At 39.4% G+C, this 21,358-nt stretch overlaps 2 long non-coding RNA genes across 5 annotated transcripts in view; one reads left to right on the plus strand and one right to left on the minus strand.

The window, feature by feature from the left end:
- LOC122456340 overlaps positions 1-21,358 on the minus strand; it is a 130,882-nt gene that overhangs the window by 94,733 nt on the left and 14,791 nt on the right. Inside the window, exon 1 of one of the 3 annotated variants that reach the window (XR_006275210.1) lies at positions 11,645-11,772. The exons of the other annotated variants lie outside the window; for them this stretch is intronic. This is a non-coding gene — a long non-coding RNA (uncharacterized LOC122456340). Of the gene's footprint in view, positions 1-11,644; positions 11,773-21,358 lie in introns of those variants that run through there. 3 annotated transcript variants of the gene reach the window in all.
- Positions 11,828-21,358, plus strand: part of LOC122456342 — a 33,892-nt gene continuing 24,361 nt past the window's right edge. Inside the window, exon 1 of one of the 2 annotated variants that reach the window (XR_006275213.1) lies at positions 11,828-11,932. This is a non-coding gene — a long non-coding RNA (uncharacterized LOC122456342). The remainder of the gene's footprint in view (positions 11,933-21,358) is intronic. The other variant, XR_006275212.1, reaches the window with a different exon arrangement.

Genomic DNA, 21,358 nt, shown 5'->3' on the forward strand with positions numbered 1-21,358 from the left:
CATCTGTAAAATGGGGATATTCTTTTCTTATTTAGTTCACAGGGGAATTGTCAGAATTAATCAGTTCATATTTGCTAAGTGCTTTAGAGATGAAAAGTGCTATGTTATTCTAAGACAGATATAAGAAATCACATCCAGAGTGATGAGAAAACAGACATTGTACTGAAGAAAAACATAAAAATAACATGACCAGAGTATGTTAGCACTTTGTTAATAACTGTTATTTTCTTTTAAATGTTTTCAAAAAGTTAGTTCTTAATGGCTGTAGTTCCTTAATATCTCAGCTGCTTCTCCCTCCCTTCTTTTTCTCCTTTTCTTCAATGTAGTATGTGATTGATTGCTTAAAAAAAAAATAATACCGTTTCATTTTTAATGTGACTCAGACTGGAAAAATAGAATCAGTCATGAAGACAATTGTGTAATTAAGCAAAAATTTCACAAAGCAGGGGGGCAGGAGAAAGGGAAAGACACAGAGCTACTGTAACTATTTTAATCAGCAAAAGTAGTATCATAATGAAAGAAAGCTAAGCCAGCCTCACAGCCAGCAGAGGGAGCCAGAAAAAGTGCTTACTATGCATTGTAAAAGAATAAAGAGAAACTAAAACAGATGCAATTTTTTCATATCTTTAGGGCTTTGCAAGCATTTATAAATTATCTGTGGGGGTTTTATTAAATGCATCTGTTCGTAACATTACAAGTTTAAAACCATTAAGTAACTTAAAAGGCCTGGCTGATTTTCTGCAGAAGAGTCGTATTTGATTTCTACAGTTTACAGAGATGCGGCAGAACCTTTGATGAGCTTTGGTTACTTAGTTGCCAGGAAGTCTAATCTTCATTCAAGAAAAAGAAGTTCTCCTGAAGTGGTCCGCAGGACTCAGATACAAGGAATACATACACAATGAGCCAGATGTTATGTTTTCCCCTACATACTACACCACAGAAGCCTACCTGTACTGTTTAATAAATTAATAATAATAATACCTAGCTCTTATTAGCACTTATCAGTAGATCTCAAAGTACCTTACAAAGAGGTTATTATCATTACCACCATTTTACAGTTGGGGAAACTGAGGCACAGGGAAGTGAAATGACTTGACTCAAGTGTACATGATGCTGATACAGACACTCAAGCCGAGCTGGCTGAATACTATTAGATGAATTACCTACTCACTGATTTTTGCTGTCATTCATCAAATAAGATATTGGCCAAATATTTTTTCCATTAACTCTACATAAGTGAACAATTGTCATGGACTGATTAACACCACCACCCCAGTCAATGAATCTTAAAAATGAAAGGGCCAGATCATCAGCTAGTATGAATGGGCATGGCTCAATTGACTTCAATGCAGCCATGCTCATTTGCGCCAGACCTGCAGCTCAGAGCTGGGCAAATACTGCCAAAAAAAGTTTCCAAAAATATCCATAGATGATATTTTTTATAAACTTGCTTTAGCGTTGAGTCTTTTTTGTGCTCATTTTGGGCCCAATCCTCCAACCACATAAGCACAAGTTTACTTTTGAGTGTAGTCCCGGGGCAGTTCCAGAGGTTTACCACACGGTAAGCACAACTGAACTACTCATTTTAATTAGCATGGTATGACTCAGGTTTGGCCAGGCCACCAATTCCACAATGATGGAGGGACCACCAGGCCAAATGTCAGTGAGCAGTGTTGCAAATCGATGCACCAGGTCACAATGTCACTCGGTTTGGGGGGCCTCTCAAAGGGAGCGTCTAGGGCAAACTGTCATTTTTGCCCCCAGGTAGCCCTGCCACTGCCAATGGTACACACTGTACATCATGTGCACACAGCTATGGGCACCACTGAATAGTCCCATTGACTTCAGTAGGACTAACCACTTGAGTAATGCTGGTCATGCAGGTAACTGAAGGGTGGAATCAACACTGCAAACAATCTAGTAAATGGGTTTGTTGGTAAAAAAAGGGCTCACAGAAACAGTACATTTTAAGCAGAATTTGCAGAATGTTTAACAGAAAGGGAATTTCAGACTCATCATAATGAGACTTGGCAAAAGAAACCTGGTTCTAACTATTACATTCCTCCAATCAAAGAAGAAAACACCTGACGTATGTGTCCAACCAAAAATAACTCAGATTGACAGTGAACATTCACAATATAAGAGCTTACAATGAGCTACAGACCAAGATATTTTCACAAATTATGTTTTGAATCTAACTGGTATTCCAAAGTATTTGTAAGGAAATCACAATCTGCTCATGGACAAGCTGTTAACAGAATGAGATGAAGTTTGATTAATAAAATCCAGTTCTCCTTAAACTGCATGTCTTCCTCTGCCCTTTGGACTGCCACTGACAAAGTAATAACAAGCATTTCCAAGTTCTGCAACTAGGTCATGACTGTGTTTAGGACAGAAGCGATTTACTGTAACTTAGGTCATGTGCTATTATCTTCAACTGTGAGACACCACCAGCAATATTATGTAAACATCTTATATCCTTTAGCTTTTGCTTTATGACAAGGAATGAACATATTTTGCTTTGAACATGTACAAGTAATGATAGGAAAGCATTTATTTAGCTGAACAGATAAAAAACAGTCATCCGCTTGTATTTATATGGAGACTTCTTCAGTAATTATATAAAATGCAGCAACACTTACTGCACCCCAGAGCTGCTAATGCTACTTGATATATACACAATGCGAGTGTGCTCAGAAATATGCACATATGAATATACCTCTATATCTAAACTCACATTTGACTTATCCATTACCACCGTATAGCCTCAAACTAAAAATGGAGATGAAAAGTGGTTAGCAAAATATAATTCAGAAAAGTTAGCAAGAAGTCAGCTAGATTTTAAAAAAGTTTGCTTATTACAATAGATTTTTTTCTTCCAATTGTGAAAAGTACATGAATTCCTAAGGCATATTTATGTGTGCACCTTTACGAAGTTCTTTACCTCAAAAAATAGCAGCAGTAGCACATGATGTAATAGTTGCTTTGGTAACTGATTTTTCTGCCCTTTAAAAGCAAAGTAAATAGTTGTGTAATACTCACTTAAATTGTCAGTGCGTATGAGATTGCCCTTCTACTAAAGCAGCTCTTACATCATCATTTTTCCTGTGCTTTTACCATGAATATGCACAAACTGTAAAGTACTACATACTAAATAAGTAAACAACTGGGGTCAATTCTGCATGTTGCTATTAAAGGAGGTTATTCTAAAAGGCTTTAATTTTGGAGAGCAACTGGAAGTTAACTGCTCTGATCAATAGAATTTGAAATAGATTCATTTTAATAACCTTCCTCTTAATGAGAATCCAAGCTACACATGAGCATATGCGATCAGAGATTGAAGTAACTCCATTATGTACATTTTGAACTAGCTTCTACGCTGGAATCCAGTCCCTTTTGAACTGCTATAGTGGTGCTAAGGGACTGAAAAGCAGCCAGACATCCTAGGTAGCATAGAACTGATGTGACAGGCTCCTGTGCTACATACCTGTAGCCCCACTATAGGGCACTCAGATAGAGCTCTGGGTTAGTCTCTGCAGGTGGAAAATACCCTTGGGGACCATAGCCAAGGGGTGAACTTCAGAAACAAAGTCAGTCAAATATAGCTAATTTTCAGACTCTAGTGAGAACAGCCAATCATCTCACACTGCAACCACTAATTGCTGTTCTTTAGGGACTGTGGAGCTGTTTTGATTTAACATTTACAGTTTACTCTTCCAAGAAACCAGTCTGTAGCCAATCATAACACAATATACAAATACAAAAGAGCTCCAGAATAGAGGCCCAGTCCTGTCCCATTCTCTTTTATGCCAAATTCCAATTGACTTCAATGAGACCAGGAATAGGCCTTTGCTGCATCAGTTAAAATAAACTCTCATTGCTAATTTATAAAATTACAAATACAATTTTTCCAGAATTATGGACCTACTTTTACATAAAAATGGGCATTCTATGTATAGCTAATCTAAATAAATCATGTCACTATGGTTCAAATTAAAATTAAATAGTTTCTAATTTTGCCACAAGCCATTGTATGAATTTGTTGAGATCAAATGCATTTATAACATCTTCTAACGATCTGGAGGTTTTTAAAACTTATTGAGACCATTAAAACATAATTTTTATGCAGTAGAGGTTTAATTAAAATTTAGACTGTAAATTATAATTTGATAGTTGAAGCATCAAGAAACTTCTTTTGTTTAATAGATTTATAGAGTCCAAGCATGGACACGACCATTGTGATAATCTAGTCTGATTTCCTGTCTAACACAGGCCATAGAACTTCCCTAAAATAAGTCCAAGAGCAGATGTTTGAGAAAAAACATCCAATCTTGATTTAAAAATTGCCAGAGATGGAGAATCCACCATGACCCTTGGTAAATTGTTCCAGTGGTTAATTATCCTTACTGTTAAAAATCTATATTCTATTTGCAGTCTGAATTTGTCTAGATTCAACTTCCAGTCTTCAGATCATATTATACCTTTTTCTGCTACTTTGAAGATCTCATTATCAAACATCTGCCCCCCATTTAGGTACCTATAGCTTTAAATCAAGTCACACGTAAGGTTCCTTTTGGTAAACTAAACAGACTCAAAGAGCTTAATCTATCACTATAAGGCATACTTTTTAATCCTTCACTCATTCTCACGGCTCTTATCTGAAACCTCTCCAATTTATCAACGTCCTTCTCAAATTGTGGACACCAGAACTGGACACAGTATTTCAGCAGTGATTGAACCAGAGCCAAACAGAGCCATTGTACTCAAGATTCCCCTGTTTATGTATCCAGAGATCCCATTAGCTCTTTTTGTCATAACAATGTACTGGAAAGTCCTGTTCAGCTGATTATCCACCTCCATCCCCCAAAATATTTTCAGAGTCATTGCTATTTAAGATGCAGGATGGGGGACTCTACATATGGCCTAGATTATTTGTTCTTAGATATATGCATTTAGCCATATTAACGCATATTGTTTGCTTGCTTACCAAGTGATTGCTCTCGATCAGTGACCTGTCCTCTTCATTATTTATCATTCTCCCAATTTATGTGCCAACTGAAAATTTTGTCAGTGATGATTTTGTCTTTTCTTCCAGGTCATTGATAAAATATGTTAAACAACATAGGGCCAAGAATTAATCTTTGCACGACCTCAATGGAAACATACCCGTTATATTTCATAGTAGCAGCCGTGTTAGTCTGTATTCGCAAAAAGAAAAGGAGTACTTGTGGCACCTTAGAGACTAACAAATTTATTAGAGCATAAGCTTTCGTGAGCTACAGCTCACTTCATAGGATGCATTGTTAATACTATCTTAAAAAGGAGACCACCACCACAGATATTCTCATATTTTTCAGAAGTGTGTCAAAACAGCCAAACATGTTCTTGTTTGCCCTAAAAAGGACATGTTATACAATTAAACCTACTTTAGATGGACCATAGGGAAACTGGACTTTAAAAAAAAAATCAGTTACTTAATATGGCTTGTCTCCTTATAAAAATGGAGCATAAATGAACTCAATACATCAAAGGTTACTTTGGAGTGGATTTTTAAAGGTCGCAACTAAGGCCCATTTGAATCAATGGAAAAATTCCCATTCATTTCTGGATCAGTGCCCAACAAAGGAGCTGATTAGTAAGAGTGGTGTTGGTGGGTTGTGAATTTGCACATTAGCATGTAACATGTTTAGCTCTACACCTGCATCACTTGGCTGCACAAGAAAGTTAGAAAGAATTTCATCCAGTTCTCTTTTTTCACCAATTGGTGGCATTAGACAGTTCCGCATTCATTATAAATATACGTTAAAGAACATCAGATTTTGGATTCATAATTCCAAGCACACACAATGAGGATTCTAATTTTTTTAAATGACTGCCTTATGTAATTCTCATGTCCTCAGTCATTCATATGATTTTTAGGTTTCTAATGTTCATTTAATTCTCATGTTTCATGCAACTTTTTTTATTCTCATGTGTCTAAGACTGCACACTAATTTAAAACATGCAGTGTCATTAAATTTCCCTGATGCCTTTACATTAACTAGACTACGCATATCAATTTTACCAAGTGATGTATTTACCCTTTTATCAGTACAGGCAGTGTATGTCATGTGATCTTATTTTCAACAGCAAATTACTTCCTGTTGTGAGTTCAACTGTTTGAAATACTCTGCAAGAATCCTATGCTGCAGGAAATAGTCCTGTTCTATTAAAATATGTTCTAGTTATACAAGTTATTTCCCTACTGAATTGCTTTGCTTTTCCTAACTCTTTAGACTCTGTTCAATTTAATCAGATTTTTTTTAAATACTAATAATTTCAAAGGGTATTTTTTTAAGAGCTGATAAATATTCACATTAGATCCTTTCCAATACCAGCAATAAGAAAATAAGATGAATATAGTAACAATACTCCATATATTTAGTGAGGATAAATCTCAAAAATGAAAACTTAACACTGATTTTCCATTCTGAAAAAGACCAACCTATTTATTTCAATCCTTAAAAAATATTTCTTTTTCATGCCAAAGGCAAAATCTATTAGTTCTATAGTAAATGGGGAAAGGAGACTTCAAATCTCTAACATTCTGTTATATTATACTAAGCGTATTAAGTGTTTGCTGTGATATTTGTTTAAACAGAAGCAAATGCATACCAACGTGTGCATATTGAGGCAGCGTTCAGTACAAACAGCTCTGATTTGATTAAAATGAAACCACTTTCAGATACAATAGATTATTTAGAGAGCTCACAGTAATAACAAAAGTATTTATTTTGGGTTAATTCTGAAAGCTTCTTGCTCTGCAGGTCAGTACGCATCAAACAATGATGAAAGTAGTTTCATTAAAATTTAGTAGCAATTGCTTAAATCGGTCACTTACATCAGTATCTAATTACAGATAACTGATCATGGGGTTATTCTGCCAGCTTTGCACAACGCACCATCCAGCATAGCTGAGTCAGCATGGTGGAGTGGGAAGAAGTCTGCTACTCATATGGGCTACCCACCTGCAGAAAGGAAGCATGCCTCTTTTAGGCAGAATTACATTTTTGGATTGTTCCTGGGTCAGTGCAGAATAGCTCTGCCCCTTATACAGGGCAGATTAAAAATCAGCCTGGGTTAAATGAAATTCTGACCTTTCAAATGCATCTGTCTTTGAAGAGGACGAGACTGAAAAGAACTGTGGTTATTCTATTTGATCTCTCACTCTTTATCTATTCAAACCACAAACGCATGCTTTACCCACAAGTATGTTTAAAGAGGTCTAATTAAATGAAGTGCAGTGTGAAATAATTTTTTTAAAAAACCCAGTTTAAGTACAATCTACTTAATTATTTCATTGTCAATTAAGGGACCAATTCTGCAAGCGTTTTTTCATCCGTGGAAGTTCAGATGTTTGCCTGGACTGAAAGTGCAGACCTGAAATCTGCTATATAAATTACACCAGAGACTTGCATTCTTTGTCACTTTACAGGAAACTCATCTGCTGTGCAATGAAGTTGCGAAAGGATAAAAGGCTGCAAGACAGGGAGAGCATTCTCAGTGTTGGCAAAAGGGAATGTTTGCTCCTAAAACGAACAGAATCCTGCCTCAGGAATGCAGAACCTTCTGATTATTTTTTTTGCCAAAAAGTCAAAGTATTAAATTATAGCGGACACAGCAATCTTTGCATACAGAATGAAATGGAGGTGTTGGCAATGCCAATACTACCTTGGCCTCTTTGGCGCCATTCTCCTCTGTTGGACTACAGAATCCTGGATGTACTTCTGCCAGACAATGTTTTAACTGTAGTCCGTTGATTGCAGTTGAATTATACCGGTGCGATTGAAAGCAGAGAGAGTTTGGCCAAGTGAATTTTATTTCTCAGAAGCGAGAGAGGCTGGTAGTGCAATGCTCCTCTGGTAGTTTCTTTGCAAGCATTACCATAAATGTCTGCTAAGACCGTTCAGCCCTGACCTGCAACATTCCAGCCCTAGGCCTTTTTTGATCAAGTCAAATTTTTGCTGCTTTTGTGTTGTAGACAAATGTTCACCAGAGAACAAATTTGAGGCCATCAGATCTACAGATCAAGAATTGGAGGCTATCAAACTCTTCTGTAAGACAGAAGAAGGTTTCAGACTCTGGTGCACCAGGATGAAAGGTAGTGAGCTCTGAAACTAAACATATGAGAGTGATGAGAGAGTCAACATGAACAGTATTTTCAATGGAGAATTCCACTGGCTGAAAGTGTCTTGGTGAAAAAAAACTACTGATTGTATTATGTAGCATGCAAATAGCAAAAAGCATCTTCATCCAAGAAAGTAAACAAGAAGTTCCAGAGATTGGGGCGGGCGGGGAGGAGAAAGAGTTTTCTGTTTTTCTTTTAACTTATGTAATAATTTAATCTTATTGCATTAAAAACAGCAAGTGTCCAGTGATTGTTGAGAAAATTATTATTTAAAGATCAACTTCCACAGAGTTCAATGGGGTTTCAGAAGGTTGGCAGAATTTGGCTCTATTGGAGGAAGCAAACAAGTTCCTTGTGCAGGCTGGTAATGTTTTACTTGATACTCTCCTCAACTTCTGGATGTTTAGTGCATAGCTTTGTTGATGATGTCCTGTAAGCTTGTAAACATGAAGGACTCAGGCTTTGTGCCAAAGTAGCAATCTCCCAGAGGAAACAATGTATTGCCACAAAAGAAAGGCAAGTAATGGAAGGTATATTAGAATGGTAGCGACCCTTGCCTATATAATCATTGTATGGCAAGTAACATGGGTTAATTATTACCAAGGGAATAAATTTAGACCCTGGAAGAAAAGGGATAAATTCAAGTGAGAAGCCTCAGATTCCTGTTGGTTCTGCAGAAATCTGCAGGGGTCAGCCTTCCATCAGGCAGCTAAATAGTTCAATTGTGCTGTCAAACAGTAAGTACTAAGAGTTTGGAAATGCCAAATCATCAATGAGCTCCAGTCACTTCACAGGACTTAGTCTTATTTATATAAGAACAAAAAAGTTGTTTTCTGCTAAAGGACATCACCTTTATTTTTGTATCTTCTAGCCTTCCAAATAAACATTAATATATCATGCTGCAGTTTTTAAAATAAATGTCACTGGAGGAACTTGTAACAATTAATACAGGAGGAAAGCTCATTTTACTGGTGTTATCCAAGAAAACAATGATAGGCAACTTAGGTTACCCCAGTTAGGGAAGGTTTTTTTAAGTTTAATAGCTAAAAGGGAATAAAGATTCTTTGGCTCCATCAACTACTAAATATTTAATTGAAATGGAAGACCACTGTTTTTACGTAGCTCTAAATGACCTTCAGTAAGTCCTTATTATAATTAGTTTGAATGCAACTGGCCATCAGTAATGAGTCACCAGCATACAATGCATTCTGATTATCAATATCTCTGACTTTTAGTACCATCACTACAACTGCTGGAGTTAATTCTTTGAACCAGAGTTACCATAGTCAGAACAAACAATAATGGAGATAAGGGACAGCCCTGCCTACCTTCAGGTTTCAAGCCAGAACTGTCGGATTAATAATCCTTAATAAGGATCTTGGCCGTTCGGAATCTTAAGGAATCTAAGTAAGGACTTTTGGTGCAAATTCCCCCCCAACTTTACAGCAGTAAAAGAGTAATTACCACACAACACAATCCAAGGCCTTTTTGGAGTGTAGGAAAAGGATTACTCAGGTTAGTGGAGTGAATTGCGCTTAATAAACTTCTGATGTTCTAATAAAACCCATGTCTCTCCTGTATAATCCTACTTGATCATAATGGACTGTCCAGGGAGAAATTCTTCTATTTTGCATATTAAAATTTAGGATAAGACTTTTGTATTCATGTTGAATAGATACATAGACCTATATGAGTCACACTCTTTAGAGACCTTTATCCTTTTTGTCTTTATTAGTATTCATGTTGGAGACATGGAGACACAGCTGAAGGGAAACTATTAGGCAAAATTGGAGAAGATTCTCTTCCATGTCAAAGCTCTGCTTAGTGCAGAATAGGGGGGCAGGAGGATGTTGCAGAAAAGATTCCAGCCCCTGCTCCAATGTGGTTAGAGGCTGTTCTAAATTCTGACACTGGTGTAGAACAAATGGGGAACAAGTGTCTGAGAGGTCTGTCACACCCTCTCCACATACCTGCCATGTCCCCTCTGCCAACAGAGAAGGGAGGGAAGAGGTACGGGGCCTAGGTCCAGTTCAGATGCTGCAACAAAGAATTCTCTGCTGGAAATTTGTGCACTGAATCCAGGCCCTTTATACCACCTGAGTGGTGCATGGGGATAGGATTTCAGGATATAATCCATTCTAAAGAGTTGATTCAGAGATCAACTAACATGGAAACTAAGTTTTTTAAATAGTTTATAAATTTCAATAAAGGACCTTGGGTTTTGCCAGAGGACACTTTTGAAATAGTCTATTCTTCCTCTCCAACAGAAGGTGACCTTTTCCAATCACGATAGACGGAGTCAAAGGCTAATAAGTTGGATCTAATAATTATTTTCCCTCATGCATTGAGAGATGTAAGTGATGTAAAATGGAGCATAATACAAATTAAGGTCTTTTGAGAGCCACTGTATTAGCACTAATACTGTTCTCAGCCTTTCTGATAACAGTTTAGGGTGTTTCTCTCTGCTTGTGTCTGTTAGTGGCATTCAACAAGTTTTATCTGCTTAACTACATTTTCCATACCATGCTGGTTTTGTTCATTTATGTTTACCTTTTTTTCCCCCACTTAACAGATTATTCATTTAGATATATATTTTAATTGAAGATCCTTTGATCCTTTCCTCACAGATCTAGTCTAACATTAAAAGTAGTTTAACTACTGCCTGCATTTTCATTTACTGGATAGTAAATGTATGGGTAGAATTTTCTAAAGCACTTAGCATTGTCTTAACTCTGCTTGCATTGAAGCCAATGGGTGATTTATCACTGACTTCAATGGGAACAGTTAGACAAATGCCATGTGCTTTTGAAAACTCCATCTTTCATCTTCAACTTTGATAAAGCATCTAATTTTTCATTAGTGTAAACTGATGATCTTATATCAAATAGAATCATACTGCTTGCTGACAGCCATTTTTTAATAGCACAATATTTGACCTCTACAACATGTATTCTATTTGAGTAGATAATGGAAACCTCTATTCTAAGTCAGGGGTTCTCAAACTTCATTGCACCATCACCCCCTTCTGACAACAAAGATTACTACACAACCCCAGGAGGGGGGACCGAAGCCTGAGCCTGCCCGAGTCCCGCCGCCCTGGGTGGTGGGGCCAAAGCCCAAGAGATTCAGCCCCAGGCAGGGGGCCTGTAACTTGAGCCCCGCCACCCAGAGCCGAAGCCCAAGGTGACCCCATTAAAATGGAGTTGCGACCCACTTTGAGGTCCAACCCACAGTTTGAGTACCGCTGTTCTAAGTATTTGACAATTTCCTTTCCACATGTAAAAGCCCATAATTGAGAGCAACGTACTTAGTATATTCAGAGTATCCTAAGGAAGGCAATTACTGGAGAAATACTGGCTGGAATGTAACATCCTATAAAGTATAAAAGCATTAGAAAAATCACTGAGCGAAGTTAAGAGTTTGCAGCGTGAGGATTGGCTTTCAAAATCAGCTGTACCAAAAGGAGAGATTACTTACCTTGTATAATAACTTCTAGATATTTTGTCCCTAAGGGTGCTCCATGTGAGGATATGTGCATTCCCATGCACTCTCACTTGGTGATTTTTCTGCTAGTAGTACCCAGGGATCTGTGCTCGTGTTGTACACCTCCTCATGCTACAGAAAGCAGCATATAAAGAAGAGCAGACTCACACCACTCCAGTTCCTTCTCAACCTCAGAGCAAGATAAAAGTCCAAAGCAGAGGGAAAAAGAGAGTAGATAGTGGAGCTCCCATCAGGACAAGACATCTTGAGTTACAGTCTAAGGTAAGCAACCACTCTTTCTTCAGGATATTGTCCCTATGTCATATCAATGCATCCTGCAAACTGCTGAGCGCTGCATCTACAATGCAGCAAAGCACTCAAGCATGCTCATAGTCCCACTGTCAAGGACCAGATCAGGTAGGACCAGCAGCTGACCTGCTTCCTTACTGACATTTTCTGATAGGCAACAAGTAACCCTAGCTGCACTGCCTTGGAACTGGCTGCTTATCTAGTTGCCCTACTTATAAGCCTGGCCCCAAAAGTGGATCAGTGGCTGCTCAATGCATATTATCCATGCCTGCAGCTACATTTTCCCTTGTTCCAGTCCCTGCTCCTGCTTTGTTCCAGCCCTGGCTTCAAGTCCTGCTCCAGCCTGCTTCCAGTCCCTTTTCTTGCTCTGCTCCAGGACCTGCTCCCCTCCAGCTTCAGACTTCTGGCTTTGATCCATGGCTCTGCCTCTGGTTGACCCTCATTTCTGGCATTTGGCTTCCATCCCTCTGGTACTGACCCTCGGCTCATTTCCTGGACTCTGCCCAGCCTGGACCCTGCTCTAACCAGTAGGCCAAATGCTTGCTTCCACCATTAGGCCTGACCACCCACAGTCTGATTAGCCACACCCACTGAGCTAAGTGGAACTACTCATGTTCTTGAAGTTAAGCATGTATTTAAGCGCTTTGCTAGATCAGGACCAGCACCCCACAGGACACCAGGTTATGCCTGCAAGAAAAAGATAAGATTTTTAGACTGGAATTCATCAGAAATTACATGCAGATGGAAGGCCACAGATCAGGCTTCCACACCCAGATGAGTAATTCATCTGAACTCCACTGGGAAATGGGAACTTGTTTGTTTTGTTTTCTCATTTATCTTTGGGTGCTTATCATAGCACTTTCTGGACAACATTTGCTCAGCCAGAAGAGCAATTCTCTTATTGTATTATATTTCAGTCCAACTAAGTTGAAACGTATGAGGCTCTGTCATGGTGACCTAGCACCATTTTACAAGTGTGCATGGTAAACATCTTCCCCACATAGGAAGGCACAAAGGGCCTTTTGTCTCTCTGGTGTTAACCCCTGCTGGGAAGGCAGCTTTTCTCATCCTTTCCTTTGCATCTGAGTCTCACAGAAATCTTGTGCATTTTCCCATAAAACATCTCCATTTTTTTCCTTCCATTTAGTCTTCCAATCTTCCTATCCCTTAGAGAGAGACACTTCAGTCACTGACTCAGAGCACTCGTGTGAAGAGCTGTTTGGACAGTGGAGACTTTTTTTAAATGGAGAACACAAACAAAACTATTTCAAAGCAGAGTAACAAACATTGCTATCATAAACTGGACTTAAAAGCTTCAGTACAAAAAAGTCGTATGGAAATTAGAAAAATGATAAATTACACACACAAGATGTTTAAAAAACCCAAAAGTTATGGAAAGATTAATAAGAGAATGATATCCCCACTATAGCACTTTATAGTGTGGTTCAAAAAACCCTATGTGGGATATCATAAAAGCATAGAAATGTAGGGCTGGATGAGACCTCGGAAGTCATCTAGTCTGGGCCACTGTGACCATCCTAGACCATCCCTGGTAGGTGTTTGTCTAACATGTTCTTAAAACTTCCAATGATGGTGATTCCACAACCTCCTTTGGAAGCCTATTCCAGAGCTTAGCTACCCTTATATGTAGAAAGCTTTTCCTAATATCTACCCTAAATCTTCCTTGATGCCTATTAAGCCCATTACTTCCTGTCCTACCTTCAGTGGACATGGAGAACAACTGATCACTGTCCTCTTTATAAACCCACTTAGGTCCCCACTCAGTCTTCTTTTCTCTTCTTAACCTGAGGCCTCACCAGTGCCAAGCAGAGTGAGCCAATTACCTCCCATATCTTTAGGGTTGCCAACCCTCCAGGATTGGCATCAATCTCCCAGTGACTATTGACAGCAATTGGTTAGATTTTAATAGGATATTTAAATAAAATGACATTACGTTTAATCTTCCTGAATAGCTTCTGACAGAGTTGGCAATCCTACATGTCTTACATATGACTTTCTGTTAATACATCCCAGAATATTAGCCTCTCACAAGTGCATCATGTTCATTCATTTAATTTCTTATACCCCACTCTCCACATCATCTTCAGCAGCACTACTGCCTCGTCGGGTATTCTCATTTTGTAGGTGTGTATATGATATTTCCTTCCCAAGTGTAGTACTTTGCATTGGTCTTTATTTCCTGTACTATTACATTCTGTGATTTATTTTAAAACTTTCTAAAGAACCCTATGAAATTCCTGTAGAACCTTACTAGTTTTGTCTCTATTAAATCCTGTAGCACTATTTCATAATGGTTTGCATAGGCTATTAAAGCAAAGAGCTGGAGGCAAATTAATTTAATTTGGACATATTGATGAAACTATTTAAGGGGGGAAATCAGTAATCATTAAATTTATAACTGATTGCTAATCTTAAAGTAAATATTGACAGTCATTCTCAAAGAGCTATGCAGTTTGTGCACAAAAGTGCTATTTACTCACATCGTTGCTCTTATGTACATGCAATCACAGAAACTATATGTACAGATGTAGGTAGCAAAGTGTATTTGTGCATGGGTCTCAGGCCTGTTTGAAAATCTGGCCCCAGAATAACAGCCTCTTTGCCTAATTAGACCAATCCATTCCTAAGTAAAAAACTCACTACTTTAGTCTGTAACTGAATAAACTGGAGTTCAGAGCTAATAACTTATGCCAGCATTGCTCCACACATCAAGGATTTTTATAGTCATACAGATTTAGTCTTGGGAAAGATTTTAACAAAAAAAAAGTCTAATGTACCAGAAAGAAGGAGTCTGATCTTCTATTACAATATTACTGTATCATCAACCCTTTGTATTTCAAGAGACTCTGCTAATGGTGAACACATTTGAGAGAGAGAGAGAGAGAGAGTAAGTGGATCAAAGTTTGCCTGCTGGTTTGAAACTACCTGGTCTGTTGCCCGGAAGAAGTCTGTATTGGACTGTGTGCCAAAAAAACCACCCACCAGGTGTAAATGACCTCCTAGATGCTCCCTAATGTGAAGAAAACCCTGTGTTTGGGTGGGACTACTCCTCTGCTCCTCCTCCCCATGCTCAGGTTCTTCATTTGCCTCCCAGCCAATTCCCACCCTGCACTTGCAGTATGCATAGGCTCCTCCTCCACAAGAGCATAGCCAGGAAGATGATCCAAAGAATCTCAGCAGAGACTATGTAGAAGTCAGCCAGGCAGGGAGATGCTAGGAAAGCTCTGCGACAATCCTCCAGACAGGAGGAAGCTATGAAAGGCCAAAGGGAAGGCACATTCAGGATCCCCATTGTGAACTAATTGACTATTTGATGAAGTGAGAACATTAATGGACATTCAGCATTATTGATTTGAAACCCAAAGTAGCTAGATAAAGCCAAAAAATGTACAGACACGGTTAGCAAACTGCTGGGAGTACACCACAGAATATCCACCCCTTTCACAAACAGAGTGGCAAACACACAGATGAAAGCATCAGCTACAATATGAAAACTGGGTCCTAGCCACATATTTTGGTTGCTTCCACTAAACATTTGAATGAAGAATTTCCCAAAATGGTCACTGATTTTGGGCGCTCAACGTGAGACACATGGAGCATGACTTTCAGAGGTGGTGAACATCCAAAAACAACAAGAAATAATTTAGAAATTAAACATTGTGCTGCTGTAGTCTAGCCTGTCTGAATTCTCTGTCTCAGCGTCTGCAACTAGTGCCTCTCGCTGTCTAGGAGAGAGTCTGTGGAAGTCAATAGGAAACATGGCACTGCATAGTGTCTTGTAGAACAGTGCTACTCAAAGTGGTGGTCCACGGACTGGCTGCTGGTCTGCACGCACATTGGAAAAAAAAATTGCTGGTCTCCCACATCAGATAGCTTGGGAAGGTGTCACAACTAACTTCCTGCTGAAACTTGTCTATACCCCACTGAGCGCTGCAAGTTTCATCCCAGCTCTGGTAGCTACTCCCCTTGTGGGGATGGTTTTTTTTTTACAAAGCTAGGAGAGCTCTCTCCCAGCGATGGTGCTGCAACTATGCAGCCACGTTAAAGCACTGTCAAGACATACCTTTTATGGTTTAAGAACTAGCAGAGACATCAAGTAATTTATAGCCAGCTGAAGCCAACCAAAAGTAAACATCTTTATTGTAAAGCAATGACCAGCTTAACTGGAAGAAACTTGGTACGATCCTGAAAGGACTCCATGTGGAATCTGTTGTGGGTGGGGATGAAAGATTTTACACAAAGCAGATGTTTCACGACAATGCTTTCCCCCCCCCCCTTTTGTCGAGATGTCCCTTTGTGGGATTCCTGCATATATCATATGCTGTCTCTAGTGACACAGGAGGATAGCAAATCTTATAATTTGGTACATTATACATTTTCTCCACACACTGTACATCTTGTGGACCTCTGAGACAAACCCTCACAGCACATTAGTATTAAAATATCATATCAATGCCACAGTGAAACAAATATAATTTTAAGAAACATCAACATCATGTCACCAGCATAAAAATAATACTATAAACATCGCTGCTAAAAGAGTAATTTTTATTCTTCTTTTTCACACACACAAAATGTCTCTACTCTCAAATGAATGTCAATAGACACAGGCCCTACCCAAGTACTGCTCTTATCCTTTCTGCAAGGAGATTGTTCCCATGATTTCCTCATGCACAAGTCAGCCAGGCTGTGACTTTTACACACACACACACACACACGCACGCGCACGCATGCGCACGCACGCACAGCATCATGTTTAATGATACATGAAATACAATAAAGCCTGGTTCCCACACGTAAAAGCAAGAGAATTCACAGTGAAGAACGTACAGCTTCTTTTTCAAAAGGATCTTTGACTTGTGGTCAGTTTGCATCATTCTAATGTCAATCTAATGAAGAGAGCAGCCAAATTCTGCTCTGTGTTGTACTCAGTGAATATTGGCTTCACTGGAAGCCACAGTTACAGGAATACCCAATTTGTGGAGTTCATCAGGGTCTTGTTTCTGCTACTGATTGCATATACAAAGCTCCCATTGGTTTCAATGATATTGAAGTGCACATAAACACAGTAGCACGTGACCCTGGATTTGTATGATTTCCCACTGGTCTGAGACCTCTAAGAGCATTTAATTAACAGGGTGATAATCACTTTTCTGAAAAGCTAAAATAGAGAATTTTAAAACTTATAACACCAAAGGTTCCTGAGAGAAGAACAAACCTTCTTTAAATACAAGAATGCTGGAACAATTTGTATAGTGTGGGTGCTGAGAGCCATTGAACCAAACTGTAAACCCTATATATAATGGAAACCACTTCAAACCAGGAGGTGTGGCTTGAAGTGGTTTCCATTATATACCCTGTACTCCTAGTGGTTTCCATTATATACCTTGTACCCCTAGTTCCAGCACCTATGTTTAGATATGTCCATAGGCCAAGTACCTGGAAATCTGACACATTCCTATGCACCAGGCAATGATGGAGGGCTTCGCCATGTAAAATCCTCAGTCTCAGTTTACAGGGACTCCGTTACCTTCTGTAGTTTAAAATAGGAATCCCTGTGCATAATTTCGAGATCGGTGTAACGTTTGGAGAGCAAGTACAAATGATAAAATCCACCCCTAAGCAAGTGCTTGCACTCGCTTCCCCCTCAACCCCCACACACTTGTCTGTAATAAAGCACAGCTTCTAGCATATCCTTTTGGTCACACAGGAAATCCACTATGACAAAAATACATGTGTTGTGAAACAAAGTCCCAACCAAAACTACTATTGATAGTGACCTTCTTACAATTCACAGCACAACAGAAAACTAGTACTTGTCTTCATTTATTACTTTTAAGTCTTCTTCTCCAGCCATTAGGTATGAATCGCATACTAATATTACTAATCTGTGTTCTCCGCCCCCCCCCCCACCTGTTCTGACATTCCATAGATTATGTTTCTGTAATTTATTTGCATTTTTGTGCCAAACAGCTTAATTTAAAATATATATTCGTTCTTGTCAATCTATCAGAGTGTTTATTGGGAGGGAAGGAGTAAACATTGAAATTTAGTTGTTTACTCAAAACAGTGACACCAAATATTAAGCTCCTGGTATGATAACTATGAATATTTAACAACCAAATGAAACCTCCGAGTGGGTCACTGTGGTTCAGAAGGCTTTGTGATCTTGCACTACATGAAGTTGATGTGTTTTGAGGATTTCCTGCATAGATTCCTGTCAAGGTTCTAGGGGCTTGTTTGTTTCCTGCCCATAATCTTTGTTTTGATGCTTTTCACTTGGGCATACCATGTTGCTCTATGTGTATGGGAAAGTTTGCTCCCCGAACACAGGAATGAAAGGGGGGGCAGGGGAAGCATGAAGTACTGTTCCTTGAGTACATTGGGAACCAGCCATCCTATGTGAAGCAAAGCAGAGTTATTGTACCAATGCTGTTTCAAATGTCTTTCTATACTTCCTCATTGTTGGGCTCAAACATAAGATAGACATGCCAAGGCTGGAACCAGGTGGAAAAGAATTTAAGGACCCTAAGTGTCTATGAGTCTGAAAAAGACCGAAAAATCTAGAGGCACAAAAAAGAGTCAGATGTGAGCTGCTCTGGACTCTAAGCTCACCGATTTGACTCCATTCAGATAAAGTGAGAGGCAGGGGAAGAGAGAACTAGATGATCAAGTGCTGAGATGCAGGGGAGGCTTAGAAGGAAAAAAAGAATAGCTTCTTTAAGTGAAACTGCATGCAAGACACCAAGAAGTCTGAAAACTGAAAGTAGCAAGTGAATCAAGCCTTTTCCCAGAGTGTGAATCACTGCCCAGCTGCAAATCACATCATCACTGGACAGGCAAACTGTGAAAAGCAGATTATAAGAGCCTCTGAATAAAACAAGTACAATAACTTGAGTTTAGGAAGCGGTTTGAGCAGATGATGGAGCAAAGACATGAGGTATCTGAAGGGAAAAGCTCAGACTTACAGATGGAAGCAGGGCTGGGGAATTTTGAGGGGAGACTGGGTGAGGAAAGTGGTCAGTGGAAGCATGTGACTAAAAGAACCAGGCAGAGGAAAAGACGGGCTAGGGAAGGAGAAATAGAGTTTAGGAACAGGTTTGCAGAGTTGGAAAACAAAGAAGGGGCTCAGCAGGTAGTTGCTGAAGGTGGAAGGGCAAGGAAGAAGAGAAGAGAGGCTAGTCCTATAGGAAAAGGGGAAGAGTCAAGGGAGACTACACCAAACATGAGCCCATGGGGGATACAGGATGGGTTGAAGAGGCTTATAAGGGAAAATAGGAATGGAAAGAACTTGCAGCCAGAGGGAACAGGGGAGAGACTGGAGAATAGCACCGTCACCAGGAAAAGGCAGGTCTATGTGGTAGGGGACTCTTTATTGAGAAAAATAGACAGGCCTGTAACCAGAGTAGATCCAGAGAATAGAAGGGTGTACTGTCTTCCGGGTGCTAAGATACGGGATGTAGACCTGAGGTTGAAAAGGATCCTAAAGGGAGCGGGAAAGAATCCCCTAATTATCCTTCATGTGGGCACAAATGATACGGCTAGATTCTCGCTGGAAAGTATTAAGGGAGACTATGCTAGGCTGGGGAAAACGCTTAAGGAAATTGAGGCTCAGGTGATCTTTAGCGGGATCCTGCCTGTTCCTAGAGAAGGGCAACAAAGGTGTGACAAGATTATGACTGTCAACAGATGGCTTAGGCAGTGGTGCTATAAGGAGGGCTTTGGGTTGTATGGCTACTGGGAGGCATTCATGGACAGAGGGCAGTTCTCTCAGGATGGACTTCATCTGAGTAGGGAAGGAAATAGACTTCTAGGATCGAGGCTGGCACAACTGATAAAGAAGCTTTAAACTAGGAATTTGGGGGAGATGGTTGGGAGATGTCCAGGTAAACTCCAAGCCAGATTTTAGCATTGAGAGGGAAGAAGATGAAGTAAGAAAGGATACAGCCGGGGGTAGGGGAATGTATATAAGGAGCGAGGGCAGTGTGGATACTAGTCTAATAGGTTATACTGGCTGTAGAATGACTGTGCCTAATAGGGTACAAAATGTGAGCGAGGCTAAACAGCAAAAATTAAGATGTTTGTACACCAATGAGAGGAGCCTAGGTAACAAAATGGAGGAACTAGAGCTACTGGTGCAGGAAGTGAAACCAGATATTATAGGGATAACAGAAACATGGTGGAATAGTAGTCATGACTGGACTACAGGTATTGAAGGGTATGTGCTGTTTAGGAAAGGCAGAAATAAAGGTAAAGGTGGTGGAGTAGCATTGTATATCAATGATGAGGTAGAATGTAAAGAAATAAGCGATGCAATGGATAAGACTGTGTCCGTCTGGGCAAAAATTACATTGGGGAAGATAACTAGTAGGGCCTCTCCTACGATAGTGCTTGGGGTGTGCTATAGACCTCTGGGATCTAATTTGGATATGGATAGAGCCCTTTTTAATGTTTTTAATAAAGTAAATACTAATGGAATCTGCATGATCATGGGAGACTAACTTCCCAGATATAGACTGGAGGACCAGTGCTAGTAATAATAATAGGGCTCAGATTTTTCTAGATGCGATAGCTGATGGATTCCTTCATCAAGTAGTTGCTGAACCGACTAGAGGGGATGCCATTTTAGATTTAATTTTGGTGAGCGAGGATCTCATAGAAGAAATGGTTGTAGGGGATAATCTTGGCTCAAGTGATCATGAGCTAATTCAGTTCAAACTGAACGGAAGGATTAACAAAAATAAATCTGCAACTAGAGTTTTTGATTTCAAAAGGGCTGACTTTCAAAAATTAAGGAAATTAGTTAGGGAAGTGGATTGGACTGAAGAATTTATGGATCTAAAGGTAGAGGAGGCCTGGGATTACTTTAAATCAAAGCTGCAGAAGTTATCGGAAGCCTATATCCCAAGAAAGGGGAAAAAATTCATAGGCAGGAGTTGTAGTCCAAGCTGGATGAGCAAGCATCTTAGAGAGGTGATTAAGAAGAAGCAGAAAGCATACAGGGAGTGGAAGATGGGAGGGATCAGCAAGGAAAGCTACCTTATTGAGGTCAGAACATGTAGGGATAAAGTGAGACAGGCTAAAAGTCGAGTCGAGCTGGACCTTGCAAAGGGAATTAAAACCAATAGTAAAAGGTTCTATAGCCATATAAATAAGAAGAAAACTAAGAAAGAAGAAGTGGGGCCGCTAAACACTGAGGATGGAGTGGAGGTTAAAGATAATGTAGGCATGGCCCAATATCTAAACAAATACTTTGCCTCAGTCTTTAATAAGGCTAAAGAGGATCTTAGGGATAATGGTAGCATGACAAATGGGAATGAGGATATGGAGGTAGATATTACTATATCTGAGGTAGAAGCGAAACTGAAACAGCTTAAT

Source organism: Dermochelys coriacea, chromosome 12 (genome assembly GCF_009764565.3).
Source record: "Dermochelys coriacea isolate rDerCor1 chromosome 12, rDerCor1.pri.v4, whole genome shotgun sequence".
Taxonomy (NCBI): Eukaryota; Metazoa; Chordata; order Testudines; family Dermochelyidae; genus Dermochelys; species Dermochelys coriacea.